The sequence below is a fragment of the Chrysemys picta genome, chromosome 16, assembly GCF_011386835.1.
Source record: "Chrysemys picta bellii isolate R12L10 chromosome 16, ASM1138683v2, whole genome shotgun sequence".
Taxonomy (NCBI): Eukaryota; Metazoa; Chordata; order Testudines; family Emydidae; genus Chrysemys; species Chrysemys picta.
Window position 1 is genome coordinate 11,818,371 of NC_088806.1, and position 19,280 is coordinate 11,837,650.

The 19,280-nt window shown below is 52.5% G+C and overlaps 1 protein-coding gene, 1 long non-coding RNA gene and 1 other non-coding gene across 13 annotated transcripts in view; 1 reads left to right on the forward strand and 2 right to left on the reverse strand.

Annotated features, from left to right (window-relative positions):
• The window catches only part of LOC101950183 (zinc finger protein OZF-like), a 61,538-nt gene extending 54,613 nt beyond the window's left edge, over positions 1-6,925 (reverse strand). For 5 of the 11 annotated variants that reach the window (XM_065569566.1, XM_065569569.1, XM_065569563.1 and 2 more), the window contains exon 1: positions 6,679-6,921. The gene's annotated coding sequence lies outside the window, so the exon portion shown is untranslated. Of the gene's footprint in view, positions 1-6,678 lie in introns of all 11 variants that reach the window. The other 6 variants (XM_065569568.1, XM_065569570.1, XM_065569562.1 and 3 more) reach the window with 4 other exon arrangements.
• Positions 6,926-7,129: 204 nt separating this feature from the next.
• LOC135975984 (uncharacterized) lies at positions 7,130-12,826 on the forward strand. Its single transcript, XR_010593214.1, has 3 exons — positions 7,130-8,402; positions 10,325-10,532; positions 11,987-12,826. It is a non-coding gene; the product is annotated as an uncharacterized LOC135975984 (long non-coding RNA).
• A 4,887-nt stretch (positions 12,827-17,713) lies between these two features.
• TRNAG-UCC (transfer RNA glycine (anticodon UCC)) lies at positions 17,714-17,785 on the reverse strand. Its single transcript has one exon. It is a non-coding gene; the product is annotated as a tRNA-Gly (tRNA).
• Between the last annotated feature and the right edge of the window lie 1,495 nt (positions 17,786-19,280).

The following is a 19,280-nucleotide window of genomic DNA, read 5'->3' on the forward strand; positions in this document are numbered from 1 at the left end:
CAAAGGAGTCACTTTGGGGGATTCTCCCTGTCATTGTCCCAAGGCAGCTGTCTCAGGTTTATTAAGTTGTTTGATGTTCCAGCCTTTATACAGTCTCTCCTGGGAGTGCCCCCTTTCATGGGCTGGGCCTAGTTTTAGCTTTTGGCAAGGGGGACCCTGGGGACTCTGAGACTGGGCCTCCTTGTCTCAGCACACCTCATTTCTTTCTGTGGCTCCCCAGCGAGTCCAGATGAGTAGATACTCCTCATAGAACCTGTGAACATAAGAATGGCCCACTGCATCAGACCAATGGTCCATCTAGCTCTGTGGCCAATGCCAGGTGCTTCAGAGGGAATGAAGAGAACAGGTCATCATCAAGTGATCCACCCCCTGTCGCCTATTCCCAGCTTCTGGCAAACAGAGGCTAGAGACACCATCCCTGCCCACCCTGCCTGTGACACTGGCAGATGAGGTGTTAGCTCTTGTAAAAGCCCCCATGTCTTAATTGAACATGGACAAATGCATAGCTGGAATCAGTCTGACACACCAGTGTTAGTAGTGTTAAAACAGTATTATAATGACAAGAATGTGTTTAGACTTTATTGAATGCTTTACTGAGTTGTTGCCTGGGCTAGTTGCATTGTGAGCCTCTGTGGCTATTTAAATCACCAGACAGGGGAGAGACTTTACCTAGGGGAAGTGCTGATTGGCAACAGAATGCATTACACCCTGCCTGGCAGGAAAGGTCCATCAACACTAGATAGACTATTATGGGACATTAAAGAAGACACAAGACTGTTGTTGTGCTCTTGATCTCTCATTGGCTGAGTTTGCAGCTCAGAGCACATGGCAAAAAGAGGATAAAAAACCCCATGCTGAAGGAACTGATTATCTGTATGCTGCTTGGATTCTGGGGGGGCAAAGTTTCTAGGCATAAGGAAGAGATTCTCAGCTCCTTATCCTGGATTAGTCCTAAAGAATATGTAGAGCTTGCTTATTAAGCTTCCATTGCCTTTTGATATTTAAGACTGTAACTCGTCTGCATCTGCTTTAAGTTTATAAACTATTCTCATTTTCTTTGAAATAAATCTCAATACAGGTTATGACAGGACTGGCTCCAAGTGTTGTCTTTGTGGGAGATCTAAGATTCAATTGACCTAAGGAAGTGCCTGATCCTTTGGGACTGGCAGTAACCTGAACATTGCTGTGATTCATGGTGTAAGGCAGTGGTTCTCAACCAGGGGTGTGGAGCCCCCTGGGGGGCCACGAGCAGTTATCAGGGGCTGCCAAGCAAGGCCAGCATTAGACTTGCTGAGGCCCAGGGCAGAAAACGGAAGTCCTAGCGCATGGGGCTGAAGTCCAGGGCCCCTGAGCCCCAACACTAGGAGCTAAAGCCAAAGCCTAGGCAATGTAGCTTTGTGGGTGCCCCTGTGGCATGGGGCCCCAGCCAGTTTCCCTGCTTGCTACACCCTAATGCCAGCCCTGGCTTTTGGATGCAGAAAGGCAGTATTGTGGCCCACATGGGCCATGGAGTTTTTATAGTATGTTGGGGGGGGGGGCCTCAGAAAGAAAAAGGTTGAGAACCCCTGGAGTAAGGGACCATCTGTCACAAAGGTGAGCTCACCTGCATGGTGAGATATATGGGATGACCCAAGGGAACTGTCTGCGATTCCACATTAATGCTGTTACACTGGATACTTGGTTGGTGAAATCTACATATAGACCTCACAACCAATTTGGGGTTTGTTCCCTGCTTCTTACCAGTCTGCCTGAGGCTGGTGCTCATGCCCTCAAGTCACTGAAGACAGCGTTACAGAGACTTACGGGCACAACACCACCAGCAACAATTGGCAGCAATGCAGAGCAGGCTTTACAGTGACACAGTGTGGGCCAAATGGTCCATGGACTCAGTCAAGCCCCCGTTCTCCGCCAGTTCACGTCAACATCCCGGCAACCTTCAAGGAAGCTCAAGGCTGCCACTCCTGGAGTGATGATGGATCTCCAGCATAGCATCACCCGTACCCCATGACCCGCCTTGTCTCCTGAGACTGAAGTGAGTGACAGAGGGTTCACAACAGATCCAGGGTGGGGTGGGGGTGGGAAAGAGATAAGAAAACACACCCCTCAGGAAGTCAAGGTAACAGGCACTGTGGTGGCAGTAAAGGGGGAGGGGAGGAAGTGGGAGTAGGAGGGAGCAGCACCCTCACAGGCAACGCTGCCAGTGGGTTGCCCCACCACATTAGGCATGGGGTTGATAGGGGGCCATTCCCTGGGCCTGGGTGCCTGTGAAGGGCTATATAAACCCCACGCTGGCACAGAAGGGGGTTAAACTGCTTTAGTCTGGACTGGCCCAGCTCCTCCACACCTGCAAACCATGCCAGGTTTGGAGCAGGAGTTAACAGGAGAGACCTACTCTATTCAGACTGGGGCAACCCTGGGAAGGGAACAGTCTGTGGAGCATCTCCAGCCCCAAACAGAGGGCTGGCAGCATTCAGGGCTCTGGCCTTCACTGAGTGGAGGCCCAGCAGTTGGGCACCAAGTTGATGGGCTGGATGGCCTCTCACTGGGGGCTGCCAGCAGCCTGGCACATGGAGTAGATACGGGGTGGCCTGTGGAGCAGGAAGTGGAGCAGCGTCCCAGACAGCACACAGAGAAGGGAAATGGAGAGGGGACATGGGGCACTGCAGTGAATTCAACACCCGTCCTGAAGACCATTGGCAGAAAGTCGTCCTCTCCCTGGCCTACGGGGGTCAGACAGTGACACAGAGATCCCTTGGCAAAGAGTCACTTGGTCTTTGCCAGCAGCTCTCACCTGAGACCCGACAAACCCATCACACCAAACACATCTCTCGGAGGATGGTCATGTGAGATGTCTACAGAAAGCTCATAGGTGGTCAAGACTCAAAGACTGAGAGATCAACATAGGGGTCATATGTAAGGAACAAAGCATTTATATTGAAAATCTACTTTATGAACTTGGAATGGAAAAATCAATCACCGAGAGGTAACGGGCCCCGGGATCGGACCATCCACCCAAGAGGGAGTCGTCACTTCTCACTAGTCAGCACACAAGGTAACGCAAAGCTCAAGTGACCAGCCTTCTCCCTCCCAAACTGTCAATGGAAAACCATCAGAGCACCACCAAACAAATGAAACTTATGACAGGGAGCAGAAGGTAACAAATTTAACTATCTGAAATCCAAAATATGAATAGTTTAAAGGTACATGTTACACATGTATGGGGTGGAGGGGCAGATCACAGTGTATCGGGGAGGGGGCGTGTTTGGAGGAGGGGCAGACCTAGGACATGGCTAGACTAGGAGTAGAAGGCCCAGCTGGGGCACAGACCATGTGAGAGATTTCTCTCGGTGGCTGTTACCAACTGCCCATGACAAACATTTGAAAGAAGGGGAGGCCGAGCTGGAAATGGTAGCAGAAGGAGGAGGTGGTGAAGGAGAGAAACATTTGAAGGCATGACCATTATTCCCATTCCACCGTAATGAAAAAAGTACAGGAGAGGGGAGCAACACTTCACAATCACCCAGCACCTACGTGGAGAGAGCACTGGACTGGGACTATACCTGACTTTGCCACAGACCTGTTGGGCGACCTTGGGTAAGTCATTGCACTTCTCTGTGCCTCCGATTGCAAACTTGTGTGAGACCTACAACTGCCTATAGGGCTGCTACCTCCTCCCGCCAACATCGCTCTGTGCAAAAAGCTAGGAAATTCACTTACAAAAAACTTTATGAACACAGGATTTAAGGTTGCCCGGAGCTGTCTGGTGCCCCTCCAGAAGAGAGATCAGCAAAACTCAAACTTGTAATAATCGGGAAATGCAGAGATAAGGTACACACCAATGTAATCCTAATTCTGACCCACGTGAACAATGAGCCTTCCAAGTACTAGGGAAAATGTCAACCAGGGCACACAATAAAGCACTTTATCTTTGCTCAGTTGGAATTTGGTTTTAGGTGAGCTGTGCTGTACAGGAGCTACTGACACCTGTTCTAAACTCAGATACTGGGCTGCTCCCCAGAAACAGCCGCACACTTGTCAACTGAACACCTCTTCACCCCTTTTTACAACTCTTTCATCCTTACTCACAGAAGTTCCAGCTAACGTTCTACATTCACTTACCCATCGTTAAGCACACTGACTGCTCTCAGATCCCATCTCACTGCTGACCATTCCCATGGCAAACAGTCCCGTTTCCATCTGACAACATGCACAGCTCAGTGCAAATACAGACTGGAAGCTCAAGGTACACATGCACCTCTTTCCTTTCATCGCTCACATGGGGGACTCAGACCCAGATCTTCTTATATCACAATCACACCTCCACTAAGTTGCTCCAACTAACGCCTCTACCTTTCAGTGAAGCTACACCTAACACAGTGAGTGCAGCTGGAGTGCTGGCAGATAATGCCCAGTGGCAGTTGCCACCTCCAGGGCGCAGAGTTAAGGTTGCATTGGCGTGCACATTAGTTCTCTATTTCCTAGTTTTTGGAGGTTTGAATTTTGCTGAACTTGATACTCTGGCAGGGCCCAACGTACTGCTGTTTAAGGACACGGAGGGTTTGTAGGCTGCAGACCTGATCTTTGATGTTTTTGCTTTTTTTAAAAGATAAATAATTACAATAAATGTACCGCTGCATAAATGAAGGTGTGAGGGACTAGATGGATGTTCAGTCAATACGCAGAAAGTGATGGCTCCCCATCCCTATCTGCCATTCACACAGGCAGCAAAGCCCTGGGAAAGGCAACTTTCAGAGGCAAAGAGAAGGGGCTAGAGCTTAGAGTTTCTCTGCCAGTCAGGAAGGCGTAGCAGCAAGGGAAAACTGACAGCTGATAGTTGGAGAGGTGAAAAGGTTTGGGGGTATGGTGGGGGACAGAAGCAGCTGGGACTGTGCAGAATTAAGGTCCCTACAGGATACAGGCAATCGCTATAGGGCTATGAATAAGGCATTTTACTGTATAAAGTTCCAGATTAGATTATACCAATTTGTAAAGACATATGAGATCTTTCCCTCATGGTATCAACTTCACTGGGTTCTTTCTTTTATTGGTAATTCCCAGAAGTCAATAAATCAATAACATTCTATCAGTTATGAAGTGGCCATTTCAGATTTCTAGGGAGTGTCTATAATTTTGCACTAGGGGCCAGGTCCTTGGAGAGACAGAACCTTGTTTTCATTTTAACTTGTGCATGCTCAGCGGCTTCTGGAATTTGGTTCAAAGTATTTCCATGTTTCCCTGACCTGTTCTTAAAAGCGCTGCTATAGAAAGTGGGGAGAGGCAGAAACTCACTATAGGATCATAGCTATTTATAGCTCATTGGAAGAAGGACGGGGATTGGTGGGTGTCTGGGGATTTAATAATAAACACACAAATATCATCCTTCTTAATGAATTTTCCTCTTCTAATTCCCATAAACCACTAAATTATCCCTGGCTGCACCCAGGAGTCTGGGGAGGGAGTACTAGTAACCTCCTAAAAAAAACAACAAGGAGTCTGGTGGCACCTTAAAGACTAACAGATTTATTCGGGCATAAGCTTTCGTGGGTAAAAACCTCACTTCTTCAGATGCACCGGATAATAGTAACCTCCTGTGGCCAGTGTGGAAGGCACAAGGATCTTTCAGTGTCTGGCTCAAAGTCACCTACTTCACTGGATAAATCCCTAGTTGCTGGAGTCTCTTTCCCTGGAAGTTTTTAAGAACAGGTAGGACAAACCTCTGTCAGAGATAATCTACATATACTGGGTCCTGCCTCAACAGAGAGAGCTGGACTTGATGACAGCTTGAGATCCTGAGTAGCCCTACATGTCTAGGATGCTATGCAATATATAGGTATAAAAACACAACATAGAGAAAAATCCCCACCACAACATAATGTCAGGCAAATCAGGAATAAGAACAATCCCTCTCTCCCCCCACCCCCAAAAAAAACCTACACTCCACAGCACATGTCAGTTGTTGATCAGAGGTAAAATCTGAGTGTATTTCTCATCAGTATTTGATAAATGAACAGAAAGAAAAGAGACAAGATTTGCAATAAATGTCTAGTCACGCTGAAGAATCAGAGAAAAGGGGTAAATCTGAGATGTTGTTTGTGTTTTATCATTTGAGAGACAGGGCACAATTTAAGTAGAATTAGAGAAAGAGAGAGAAAGTGGCAGGGGGGGAGGGGGAGGGATTTTAGGATTTTTATATCCTTCTATAAGAGTCGTGCAGAAAATGGGTCACAAACTCCGCATTTCATAACAGGAGAGACAAACCCCCAGACGGGGATGCGGGAGGGAGGGGGGATTTTCTGTGGCTATGAAATGAGGGGAGGAGGAGGGGGAGGGGCAGGTTGAAGGGATTTTATGTGACTGTCCAACACACACAGACAGTGACGGTCCCCCCCCCCTTCACACGGGCCGCAGGGAGCCGGGGGGGCAGTCTGAAGGGGGCCGGGGGGGGGAAGGTCCCTGGAGCAGGGAAGGGGGCAGCAGTGGGGGATGGGCAAGTGCAACACACAGACCCACAGACACTTTTCTCCGCCAGGGAAGTTTCCCGGCCCCCCACAGAGAGTTCAACCCGCCTCCCCCCGATCGCTACAGAGGCCGCACCGGGACCCTCCGCCTCACCCCAGCTTCCGGCCTGGCCCAGGGCGGGGGGTCGCGGGGCTTCCCCCCACCCCACTCGGCTCTTACCGGCTCTCCCGCGGGCCCGGAGCTACCCCCGCAGCGGGCCCGGAAGCGACGGATCCCGTGAGGCGCCGGGCCGAGAGAACGAGACACGTGACGGTTGCGGCCGTTGGAGCGCAGCACGCGCGGCGTTGGTAGGCAGTGCTGCCCCTCCGTTGGGGGCGGGGTTCTCCACAGCCCCGCTCCGGGCCCCTCCTGCCGCTGCCGCTGCCGCTGCCGGTCCCGGCCCCGCCCCGCTCAGCCCGCGCTCCCGGATCACACGGGGACAGCAGCGGAAGTGACTTTAGGCCTGGGGGGAGACAAACGGGGATCGAACGGAGCATGCGCAGCAACAGCTTCTGAAACCTTCCCTTACCTAAGCTAACTAGGGCGGAAGCGCCCATGGGGCAGGCTGGGAAATGTAGTTCCGGACTCTCTCTGGACCGGAAGTGATGTCGGGCCGGGGGCTGGGCCCGGCTGCGAATACGCTCGGGGCGCTGCGGCTCTGGCTGGGTCGTGCGGGGCCGTTGGAGCCGAAGAAGAGTTTTGTGTCTCCCGGCTCTGGGCATGCGCAGATCGGCGGGGCTTCCCCCCAACGGACACTGGGGCAGAGTCACCGCCCGGCCCCAGCCCCGCCCCTGGGCAGGAGCGAGTCCGCCCCACACGTGTCCCCGCCCCACGCGGGGCCTCCCCTCCCCCTCTCCCGGGGTCTGCGCTGGGGGCGGGGCCCGTCATTAGCCCCGCCCTGCCCGGAGCCTGCAGGGAGCGAGCTCAGAGCCCCCAGCCCGGGTGGGAGGGAGAGACGGGACCGGGGAGGGGGGGTAAGGGGGAGATGGGACAGCGGTGGGGAAGGGGGAGATGGGGGGGAGTTTCCCAGACTCGGGACCTGCCCAGACCCATTGGCTGCAGCCTCTCTGGGCAGATCGTCCCGTCCCGGGGAACAAGGAGCAGAAGGAGGCAAAGCCGGATTTGTCAGTCACGTGCCAGCCGGGGGTTTCGTCGCCGTGTAGACGTACCCTGACATTATGTCTACACTGCGATTAAGGGGCACCTGTCTCCAAGCCCGGGGCAGCTGGCTCAGGCATGTGGGGCTGGGGCTGCAGGGCTGTACCATGACAGTGCAGACATACGGGCTTGAGCCCAGCCACTGAGCCCCACGAGGGGGGAGGGTTTCCCAACCCAGCAGGAATACATGTATCTGCACGACAGTTCTGAGCCCCACAGCTTTAGCTCCAGGAGCCCAAGTCCGATGACCCAGGCCAGCCCTGCTGCAATCTTTATCCCGGGAGAGATGGACTCTGCGGGTACGTCTCCATTGCAATGTCAGCCCAGCTGTGCGCAAAGCAGCTCCCTACTCACCACTGTCATATAATGATGCTATGGTTTGTACACAGTCTGTAGGGTGACCAGATGTCCCGATTTTATCGGGACTGTCCCGATATTTGCTTGTTTGTCCCGTGTCCTGACCAGTGGCAGATTAATAATTTTGCTGCCCCAGGCCGGGAAATAATTGCCGCCCTGGCCCGCCCCGACTCCGCCCTTTTCCCCACCCCCATTGCAACCCCCGCCCCAACTCCGCCCCTCCTTTCCCCTATTGGATCCCTTTCCCCCGGCCCCACCTCTTCCCCCAGCGCGCGGCGTTCCCCCTCCTCACCACTCCCTCCCTGCCCCACGAAACAGCTGTTTCACAGTGCAAGCGCTGGGAGGGGAGAGAAACAGGACACGGCGGCGCACTTGCAGAGGAGGCGGAGGTGAGCTGGAGCAGGTGGGTGGGGCGTGGAGGGGAGCTTCTGCCCCTGCAAATTTGCCGCCCTAGGCCTAGGCCTTGTTGGCCTAGGCAATAATGCGGTACTGGTCCTGACCCATGTGCGGTCGGGACACTGGACAAACAAGCAATTTTGCCCTCCTGCAGGGACTCTCTCTCTCCCCTGCCCTGATTCTGCCCCCTCCTTCCCCTATTGGATCCCTCCCCAAATCCCCACCCTGGCCCCGCCTCTTCCCCAAGCAGGTGGCATTTCTCCTCCCTCCCAGGCTTACAGCTGTAATGGCGGCGCAAGCCTGGAGGGAGGGGTGGTGGCGGCTTCCAGTTCCTGGAGCTGGTGAGTCGTGAGTACGAGCTCCAGCACCGGGCGGGCAAGCGGGGCTGGCAAGGGGAGTGCTCCCCCAGGAGGGAGACGGGGGCACTCTGGGGCTCTGGACCCCGGCAGTGGCGGGAGAGAGCGGCTCGGGGCGCGTGAGCGGGCCATATAAAGATTATCGGCTCAAGGGGGACCCCGGCCGGCTCCTTGCCCCTGTAGGGGGGTAGCGTCCCCGCCCCGCACCTGCTTCAGCATGTTTTGCTGGCCGCCGCAGGCCAGGTAAGGAGCAGAGTCCCCCCCTTCCCTCTCATCCTGGCTCCTCTGCTAAGCCCCCCCCGTGTCCTTACTGGGGGAGCAACCCCCTTGCCAGCCCCCCTTGCCCGCCCGGTGCCGGAGCTCGTACTCACCAGCAGTTCCAGGAACTGGAAGCCGCCACCAGACCCTCCCTCCAGGCTTGCGCCGCCATTACAGCTGGAAGCCTGGGAGGGAGGAGGAATGCCGCTCAGCTGAGGAGCCAGGACGAGGGGGGAGACGGCTCCTTCCCGGCGGGGCCTGCTAATTTCCCCGGCCCCTGTGAAACAGCTTTTTTTTTTTTTTTTTGCTCTGCCCCCCATCCCGATATTTCATTTCTGTGGTCTGGTCACCTTAACAGTCTGCCAGGTGAGGAATCAGTTCAAAAGCCGTGATCTGTTGAACATTAATATCTTGTTGGATGGCGTCTGCTCGCCTTGTTTGGGACGTGATGAAGTTTTGCTCTGTGACATTTACATAAGGATGGGATCTTATCTAGCTGGGGAAATCTAAGATGTTTATACCATAATCAGCTACATGGTCAGTGGATGTTTTGCTCTGTGTGTGTTACTGAACTATGTTACAAGGTTGGCAAATGCCCACAACCAGCCTTTCTGGTGTCACAGTGGAGGAGCCAGACTCGCTGCTGGCCCATTGAAGGAATCCACGCTCCCAAGGACTATCCCAGGAGCCGCGTACAATGCAGACTTCTCCGAGATAGCCCGGAGACAATGGACACTGCTTGACTCACATCGTAGCAAAGCAGCTTCCTAGCAAGTTGGAAGAAACTGTGAAAGAGGGGAAGAGACATCATGACCTGGCCTCTCTCCCCCACAACTCAAAACCTGGAAACGCACCTGGAGCACAAAGACTGAACTGAAAGAATTCAGAAATCACAAGAGAATAATAATAATACATTCAAATCAAAGTCCCCAAGCAGACTAGTATTGGTTTTTCAGCAGAAAATCTTCAGTTTGGGGGATTTTGTTTTCCAGTCAGACCTTGCCAAGGGAAGCAGAGAGAAAATATTTGATTTCCCTCCCTCACAACAGCTTGGCCTAGACACTCTTGCCGTGGGTCACTGTCGTGGCCTTGCTGAGGACTGGGGCATTTTAATAATTTTAATAATAATGGAGGTCTTGGGGTGTTTGGGGGAAATGATGAGGATGTCACCTTTTGAGATAAAAACTAAGAAATCCAGGACTAGAGAATTCTTTTAGAAATCTGGTATTTAGACATTTTATTTTAAGCGGGGGCGGGGGGGAGGAGGAGGTCTGAGTTCCTGAGATTGCTTTTGTTTGCAGGAAGCAACGTGCTGTGGTCTGTGATTGTACCAAAGAGGGAAGATGGTTGTTTGTAAAGGAAGAGAGAAGCCTGAAGGCCTCCGATGAGGATGGGATTCAAACCCACACATGCAGAGCACAATCAGTTAGCAGCATCACCTTAACCATTCGGCCACCTCATCTGAGCTATCAGGGAAGGGACAGGAGGAGAAATCTAAGTCCAGCAGAGGTAGGGACAATAAGGAGTTTTTAAATACTAAAAGGTTTCAGAGTAGCAGCCGTGTTAGTCTGTATCCGCAAAAAGAAGAACAGGAGTACTTGTGGCACCTTAGAGACTAACAAATTTATTAGAGCATAAGCTTCGGATGCATCCGAAGAAGTGGGCTGTAGTCCACGAAAGCTTATGCTCTAATAAATTTGTTAGTCTCTAAGGTGCCACAAGTACTCCTGTTCTTCTTTTTAAATACTAAGGCCTTGGCTACACTTACCCGCAAGTCCGACGGCTGGAAATCGAACTTCTGGGTTCGACTTATCGCGTCTAGTCTGGACGCGATAAGTCGAACCCGGAAGTGCTCGCCGTCGACTGCGGTACTCCAGCTCGCCGAGAGGAGTACCGCGGAGTCGACGGGGGAGCCTGCCTGCCGAGTGTGGACCAAGGTAAGTTTGAACTAATTCGAACTAAGGTACTTCGAACTTCAGCTACGTTATTCACGTAGCTGAAGTTGCGTACCTTAGTTCGAATTAGGGGGGGTAGTGTAGACCAAGCCTAAGTGTAAGCAGGGTCTGAACGAGTTCCCCCCTCACACCTAGTGATGAGCTGGGGGAAAGACTTCAGGAACAGACCGTGTTTGCACCGACCCGCCTACTCCACCTAGCTACGCAGCATGATGGGGCGGCTTTGCCAAAAGGACCAGTTTGGGCTGATGGTGGGTTACAAATCACATGAGTGCAATGAAATCTTGTTATCCTTCCTGGATGAGTAAAGGGCAGCAGAACATAGTCCTTCCTGCTTGAGGGGTGAGGAATACCTTTTATTGGACTGCATAGAAGTGATTGAGGGTGTCACCCTAAACCAGTGGTCCCCAAACTTTTCACACTGCCCTTTTATCTGTGTCTGCGGCCCCTTGGCAGCCACGGTCGAGAACTGGGGCTGGTAGCGGGACGGTGGCTTTCTGCAGAGAGGGGTGTGTACGGGGTAAGGGGGTCAAGGCCGGGCCAGGATCCAGGGAGGCAGGATTGGGGCAGAGTGGGGCTGAGTGGTGCTCCCTCCCTGCCCTCCATGGGAGCTGGCTTAGGCCCTGAGGTGCCCCCATGAACTTTCCCCTGTACCCCCCTATGAAGCGTGCCCCACATTTTGGGGACCAATGCCCTAAACTGAACCCTACTCGCTAAGCAGGAGCTAGTGATACCAAATCCCCACCCTTTCTGCCTGCAGCCCCGCCCTCTTCCACGCCTTGCACCCACAGCCCCATCCACTATGTGATAATGTGGAAGCTCTTGAAGCCCCAAATCACTTCTGCCACCAAGATCAAGCATGGAGACTCTCCCCCTTCCCCCCCAATGCCTTATGGCATTAGCTGTATTGGTGGGGAGGGAGCTCAGTGGCAGGGCACATGCTTTGCACATATGCTTTAGTGTGATAATTCTGCCGATGAACTGTTCTAAGATTGTCACTGTTTTCAGACAGGGCTCCCTGACATTTACGTAAAGATGAGATCTTATCTAGCTGGGGAAATCTAAGATGTTTATACCACAATCAACTACATGGTCAGTGGATGTTCATCACCCGATACATGGAATATCAAGAGCCCTGGGACTCTATTGGGAAAAGAGTTTTATGAATATTTTTAACAGGTTCCCCCCACCCAAATATTGCAATAAAAACCCCAGTAAGTTCGTATTGAAAATGGTTATTAATGTGGGGCCTCTAAAGTGAGTGTCAGACTCATGCTACTGCAATAATTGAACCGTAGTAAGCAGGGGTGTGGTGTGGAGGGTCCCTGGGGACAGAGGGGAGCTGAAGTCCCTCAGAGTTAGGGGAACTAGGCAATGCGCAGTGAAAGGGCTTCACCGCCTGCACAGATGGGGCTGAGGGAATCGGCATCTACTGGCGGCTGAGGGCTGGGATGGGGCTGCATGGGCAGTAGAATGGGAGGCAGGTTGGGACCGAGGAACCGGGGAACATTTCAATCCTTAACAATACAAAACAGAGAAACGCTCCTGAGTCTCTCCGAGGGAATTAACATTTCTGTGCAGAAAGCTAAAGGTTTGAACAGAAAGGAGTGAAACCAAAGGGCCAGATGATGGCGCCAGAAGCCTAGGGATGATAAGCCCCAGAATTTCTGTGTGTGCCTGGGCTCTGGAAAGGGATTTGGTTCCACTTATTGCATTGCTGTGGCCGTGAGCATCCTGGGAATGAGCCATGTTGATGACCGTGACACCGGGTGCGAGGAGGCTTTAATCTGATTTCCAACGGAATAATGATTTTACCCCTGAGTTATTAGCGGCAGCTTCCCAAGGGCAATTCCAACTGGTTTCTCCCAGAGATGGGTGACCGGAGAACAGGGAATCTCTCTGGCTCCCACTGTCAGTTCTCCAGTCTTTCTCCCTCCCTGCCCCACACTATCACATGCCCCCACTAGTAGTGAACTAATGGATCTAAACTGACCATCAACAAGTTTAACCCTTGTAATTAGGTGAAGGTTTCTAACCACCAGAGGAGTGAATTCTCCCAACCATATATTAACTTCCCCATCCCCTCCAGTGCAAGGACTCCCCAATTGTGTTAGTCTATGTAGCAGGGTGGCTACCCTGCTCCTGCCTGAGGGGTTTAAAACAGCCCTGGCAGAGGGCTGGGGCAAAGGGAAAAGCTACCTGGCTGATTGGGAAAGTAGCCACAGCTGGGCCACGCCCCAATCAGGCCCCAGCTGGCCTGTATAAGAAGGCTGGGAGCCAGGCACTCAAGAGTCTCTCTCTGCCTTCAGAGGGAGAAGGGCCTGGCTGTAGGGAGCTAGACAGGGTACCTGAGTGGCATAGGGCTGGGGAGCTCTAGCCTGGATAGCCCCAGGCTGCGGCCTGGTAATAGGCTAAGCGGTACTGGGGGTTGCAGAGGGCAGCCCAGAGCTAGGCCAAAGCAGCAGGTCCAAACCCAACCTTGCTGATGATGAGTGGCCTATACTGCAGTCTGCCCCAGAGAGTGGGGGCTAGCTGGTGACTGGCAGTGGCCTTATCCTGAGGTGAGGTGGGGTTAGTGGGTGAAGGTTCCCCTGGGAAGGGAGACCTAGCGTGTGTGGGTACTGCCAGGGGGCAGCACCCAGGGCAAGGGGCACCGGGGTCCTGGGAGGGACACAGGAGCCTGAGGAAGAGGACAGGCAGATCACTGGCCTGCAGAGGGCGCTCCAGAGGCTGGAGAGCTAATTCCCTGGACGACCAGCAGGAGGTGCCGCAGGGGTGAGTCTGGACCCTCTACACTCTGTATCCGCAAAAAGAACAGGAGTACTTGTGGCACCTTAGAGACTAACAAATTTATTGTAGCATAAGCTTTCGTGGGCTACAACTCACTTCATCAGATGCATGTAGTGGAAAATACAGTAGGAAGATATATATATGCACAGGGAACATGAAACAATGTGTGTTAGCATACACACTATAAGGAGAGTGATCAGTTAAGGTGAGCTATTATTGGCAGGAGAGAAAAAGAATTGTTTGTAGTGGTAATGAAAATGGCCCTGTAGCAAGGCGGTGGGCTACCCCACAGCCCTGCTGAGAGCCGAACCGCCCGTAATCCCAATGTGGGCGGAGCCACCGGGTCCAGCGCCCGCCCCTCAGAGGTCACAGCCCTGACCCAGAAGTATAAAAGCCCGCCTGCCGAGCTCAGTGGAGCCCACGCTGGCAGAGAGAGCAGATGTCTGTAACTGAGCTCCCGCTTGGGAGACAGCCGCAGGCAGCGACTGGCCAAGCCTGCCCCGTGCCAGCTACCCCGAGGAGGGGCCGAGCCTGCCCTTCGCTACCTACCCGGAGGAGCCGATGCTGGTGGAGAGCACTGATGATACGAGGACGGCCCAGCTACCATACGAGGGGGAGTGTGGAAGTAGCCCGGGGGCAGCCGACCCCAGTCTGGCTGCTGCACTGCCAGAGCTGATGTCCATATGTTGCGGCCAGGATCCCCACTGATAGCAGTGAGTTGCCATCACTGCTAAGGCCCTGGGCTGGGATGAAGTGGAGTGGAGGGCCTGCGTCCCCCCTGCCACCCACTCCTTGGGTGGCAGACTCCCCCTTTTCCCCCTGGCCTAGAGAGGCTGGGACCTGTTGCCTATTTGATTGTTGCCCCGCCCTGACTTAGGGCCTGGGCTGCTATAGACTCTGCCTCAGCCCCTGCTTAAGGGCCTGGGTCCTGACCTATTGGCTCAGCCACTGCTCACGGGCCTGAGCCCCTAACTGTGTGTCTGTGGCCTCAGATTGCCGCCAGACCCAGACTGACTGCAGACCAGAGCAAGGCGGTGGGCTACCCCACAGCCCCGCTGAGGGCTGAACCTCGGCCAACACTACTACAGGCCCTTTTCCAGCACTTGACAAGGAGATATAAGGAACTGTAGGGAGGGGAAGATAAGCATGGGGAAATAGTTTTACTTTGTGTAATGGCCCATCCACTCCCAGTCTTTATTCAAACCTAATTTAATGGTTTCCAATTTGCAGATTAATTACAATTCAGCAGTCTCTTGCTGGAGTCTCGTTTTGAAGTTTTGTTGTTGTAATATTGCAACTTTTAGGTCTGTAATCAAGAGACGAGGGAGGTTGAAGTGTTCTCCAGCTGGTTTTTGAATGTTATAATTCTTAACGTCTGATTTGTGTCCATTTATTCTTTTGCATAGAGACTGTCCGGTTTGACCAATGTACATGGCAGAGGGGCATTGCTGGCATCTGATGGTATATATCACATTGGTAGATGTGCAGATGAACGAGCCTCTGATAGTGTGGCTGATGTGATTAGGTCCTATGACGGTGTCCCCTGAATAGATATGTGGACAGAGTTGGCAACAGGCTTTGTTGCAAGGTCAGGTTCCTGGGTTAGTGTTTTTGTTGTGTGGTTGCTGGTGAGTATTTGCTTCAGGTTTGGGGGCTGTCTGTGAGCAAGGACTGGCCTGTTTCCCAAGATCTGTGAGAGTGATGGATCCTTGATGATGCGCTGGAGAGGTTTTAGTTGGGGGCTGTAGGTGATGGCTAGTGGCGTTCTGTTACTTTCTTTGTTGGGCCTGTCCTGTAGTAGGTGACTTCTGGCTCTGTCAATCTGTTTCTTCACTTCAGCAGGTGGGTATTGTAGTTGTAAGAAGGCTTGATCGAGATCTTGTAGGTGTTTGTCTCTGTCTGAGGGGTTGGAGCAAATGCGATTGTATCGTAGAGCTTGGCTGTAGACAATGGATCGAGTGGTGTGGTCTGGATGAAAGCTGGAGACATGTAGGTAAATATAGCAGTCAGTAAGTTTCTGGTATAGGGTGGTGTTTATATGGCCATTGTTTATTAGTACTGTAGTGTCCAGGAAGTGGCTCTCTAATCAGCTACATGGTCAGTGGACGTTCATCGCCAGATACACGGGATATCAAGAGCCCTGGAACTCGCTTGGGAAAGGAGTTTTATGAATAATAGGTTCCCCCCCACCCAAATATTGCGATAGAATCTCCAGTAAGTTCATATTGAAAATGGTTATTAATGTGGGGCCTCTAAAGTGAGCGTCAGACTCATGCTACTGTAATATCTGAACCGTGGTAAGCAGGGGAGTTGTGTGGAGGGTCCCTGGGGACACAGAGGAGCTGAAGTTCCTCAGAGTTAGGGGAACTAGGCAATGCGGAGCGACAGGTTTCACTCCCTGCACAGCTGGGGATTAGGGAAACAGCATCGACTGGGGGCTGAGGTCTGGGATGGGGCTGCATGGGCAGTAGAACGGGAGGCAGGTTAGGACCAAGGAACCAGGAACATTTCAATCCTTAACAACACAAAAGAGAAGCGCTCCCGAGTCTCTCCCAGGGAATTAACATTTCTGTGCAGAAAGCTAAAGGTTTTCACAGAAAGGAGTGAAACCAAATGGCCACACGATGGCGCCAGAAGCCTAGGGACGAAAAGCCCCAGGATTTGTGTGTGTGCCTGGGCTCTGGAAAGGGATTTGGTTCTACTCATTGTATTGCTCTGGCGGGTGACATCCCAGGAATGAGCCGTATCGATGACCGTGACACCGGGTGTGAGGAGGCTTTAATCTGATTCCAACGGATTAATGATTTTACACCTGAGTTATTAGCGGCAGCTTCCCAAGGGCAATTCCAACTGGTTCCTCCCAGAGATGGGTGATCAGGGAATCTCTTCGGCTCCCATAGGATGACCAGATAGCAAGTGTGAAAAATTGGGACTGGGGTGGGGGGTAATAGGAGCTCATATAAAAAAAGCCCCAAATATCAGGACTATCCCCAGAAAATCAGGACATCTGATCACCCTAGGCTCCGACTGTTAGTGTGGGGGAGGGAGAAAGACAAGAGAACTATCACATGCCCCCACTAGTAATGAACTAATAGATATAAGCTGACCATCAACAAGCTTAACCTTGAAATTAGGTGAAGGTTTCTAACCACCGGAGGAGTGAAGTTCTGGAACAACCTCCCAAGGGGAGCAGTGGGGGCAAAAAACCGAACAGGCTTCAAGACTGAGCTTGATAAGATTATGGACGGGGTGGTGTGATGGGACTGCCTGCAACAGCATGTGGCCGATCTGTGATTGCTAGCAGCAAACATCTCCAACAGCCGGAGATGGGACAATAGGTGGGGAGGGCTCAGAGTTACTGCAGAGAATTCTTTCCCAGGTGACTGCCCCGTGCGTCTTGTCCGCATGCTCAGGGTCTCACTGATGGCCATATTTAGGGTTGGGAAGGAGTTTTCCCCAAGGGTAGATTGGCAGAGACCCTGGGGGTTTTCGCCTTCCTCTGCAGCATGGGGCATGGGTCACTTGCAGGTTTAAACTAGTGTAAATGGTGGATTCTCTGTAACTTGACAGCTTTAATCCATGATTTCAGGATGTCAGTAACTCAAGCAGAGGTTGGGGGTCTATTACAGGAGTGGGTGGGTGGGGTCCTTTGGCCTGCAAGGTGCAGGAGGTCGAACTAGATGACCACGCTGGTCCCTTCTACCCTTTAAGGCTCTGAGTCTTAAAGGGAGAGGGAAGTAAAGAACACATTTAAAATTAATAAACCAAACATTGTAATACCAGGATGACTCGAATTGCTCACTGTATAGTCCCACCCCTTTCTTCCGCCACTGGGTGTTGAGTGACCTGCTGGGATTTGGGACATTAATTCTCCCCTTCCATTGAAAAACTGATACAATGTGACTGAAATTAAACTAATTCCCAGCCAAGAAAAGGGCACATCCCTGCATTGGCTGGGAATCAAACCCAGGTCAACTGCTTGGAAGGCAATTATGCTCACCACTATACCACCAATGCATCGGGCAGGAGTGCTTCTCCCAGGTGCCACTTATGCCCAATGACTCACCCCCACAGAGCTCAGGAGGTGGCTGGACAGGCTGGAGGCAGCCTGTGAGCAGAGACAGGTTCCCAGGATGACAGACAGATGGGAACATGGGATCTACATCCTACCCCAGAGGTGGGCAAACTATGGCCTGCAGGCCACGTCCAGCCTGCAGGGCTTTCCTGCTCAGCCCTTGAGCTCCAGGCCAGGAAGGCTCGCCCTGGCCCCTCCCCTGCTGTCTCCACCCCCCACAGCCTCACCTCACCGCACTGCCAGCGCTCTGGCACACCACTCCTGCCGGGCAGCAAGATGGCGTGGCTGGTTCCGACATGGTAAGGGGGCAGGGAGTGGGGGGGGGGGTCCTGGGGAGCAGTCAGGGAACAGGGTGTGGTTGGATGAGGCGGAGGTTCTGTGGGTGGTGGTCAGGGGATGGGGAACCAGGGGTTGGGAGTCCCGGGGGGGCCTATCAGGGGGTGTGGATAGGGGTCAGGGCAGTCAGGGGACAGGGAGCAGGGGTGGTTGAATAGGGGGTGGGATCCCAGGGGGACAGTTAGGGGCAGGGGGTCCCAGAAGGGGACTGTCAGTGACAAGGAGCAGGGGGGATTGGATGGGTTGGGGGTTGTGAGGGTGGCAGTCAGGGGGCAGGAAGTGGGAAGGAGTGGATAGGAGGTGGGGGTCAGGCTGTTTGGGGATGCACAGCCTTCCTTGCCTGGCCCTCCATACACTTTTGCAACCCTGATGTGGCCCTCAGGCCAAAAGGTTTGCCCACTCCTGTCCTAGCCTGAGGTAGCACCAACCTCATCTCCACCCTCCGAGAAATGAAATGAAAATCAATGACCATAATGACAAATTTCACCCCAGCAGGCAGGCGGCAGCTCCTTTTAAAGCACATTTTGTGTTAGTTCCTGCTACATACAGAACGGTTTGTTTCTCCTGATGATGCCAATCTTTGGGCTCTACCCGGATAAGGAATGATTCAGGCTGTCACTCAATTGAAGATGGGAGACTATTTTTTTTGACAGGGATGCTGACTCATCTTCAGGGTGTTTGTCGGACCCCACAAAAGCTCAAAGCTTTTCACCAAAAGGAGGGAAAGGAAATGGCCACGAGATGGGGCCAGGACATAAGGAAGGTAACACAACCCCATTCTTAGGGGTAAGCCATTCTTTTTTGTCAAGATCCAAAATTGTTGGTCAAGGTCTAGTTGAAGTCCAGACTCCAGAGAAGAAAATAAACAAAAAAATAACAATAATGCTAATAAGGAAATAAATAGATGTTGGGGGTCCATTAAAAAGCTATTTGGCCCGCCGTCTGCCTATTGATGACCCCACATTGACTCTGAGAGGTGATTTATCGCCACTCTCTTGGATTTGAAGAGCTGGTTAGTTTTACCCATGATATCCCACCAGGCTGACCAAGCCATGTTATCTATGGTGACACTAGGATTGAAGGATTATATCACATTATAAA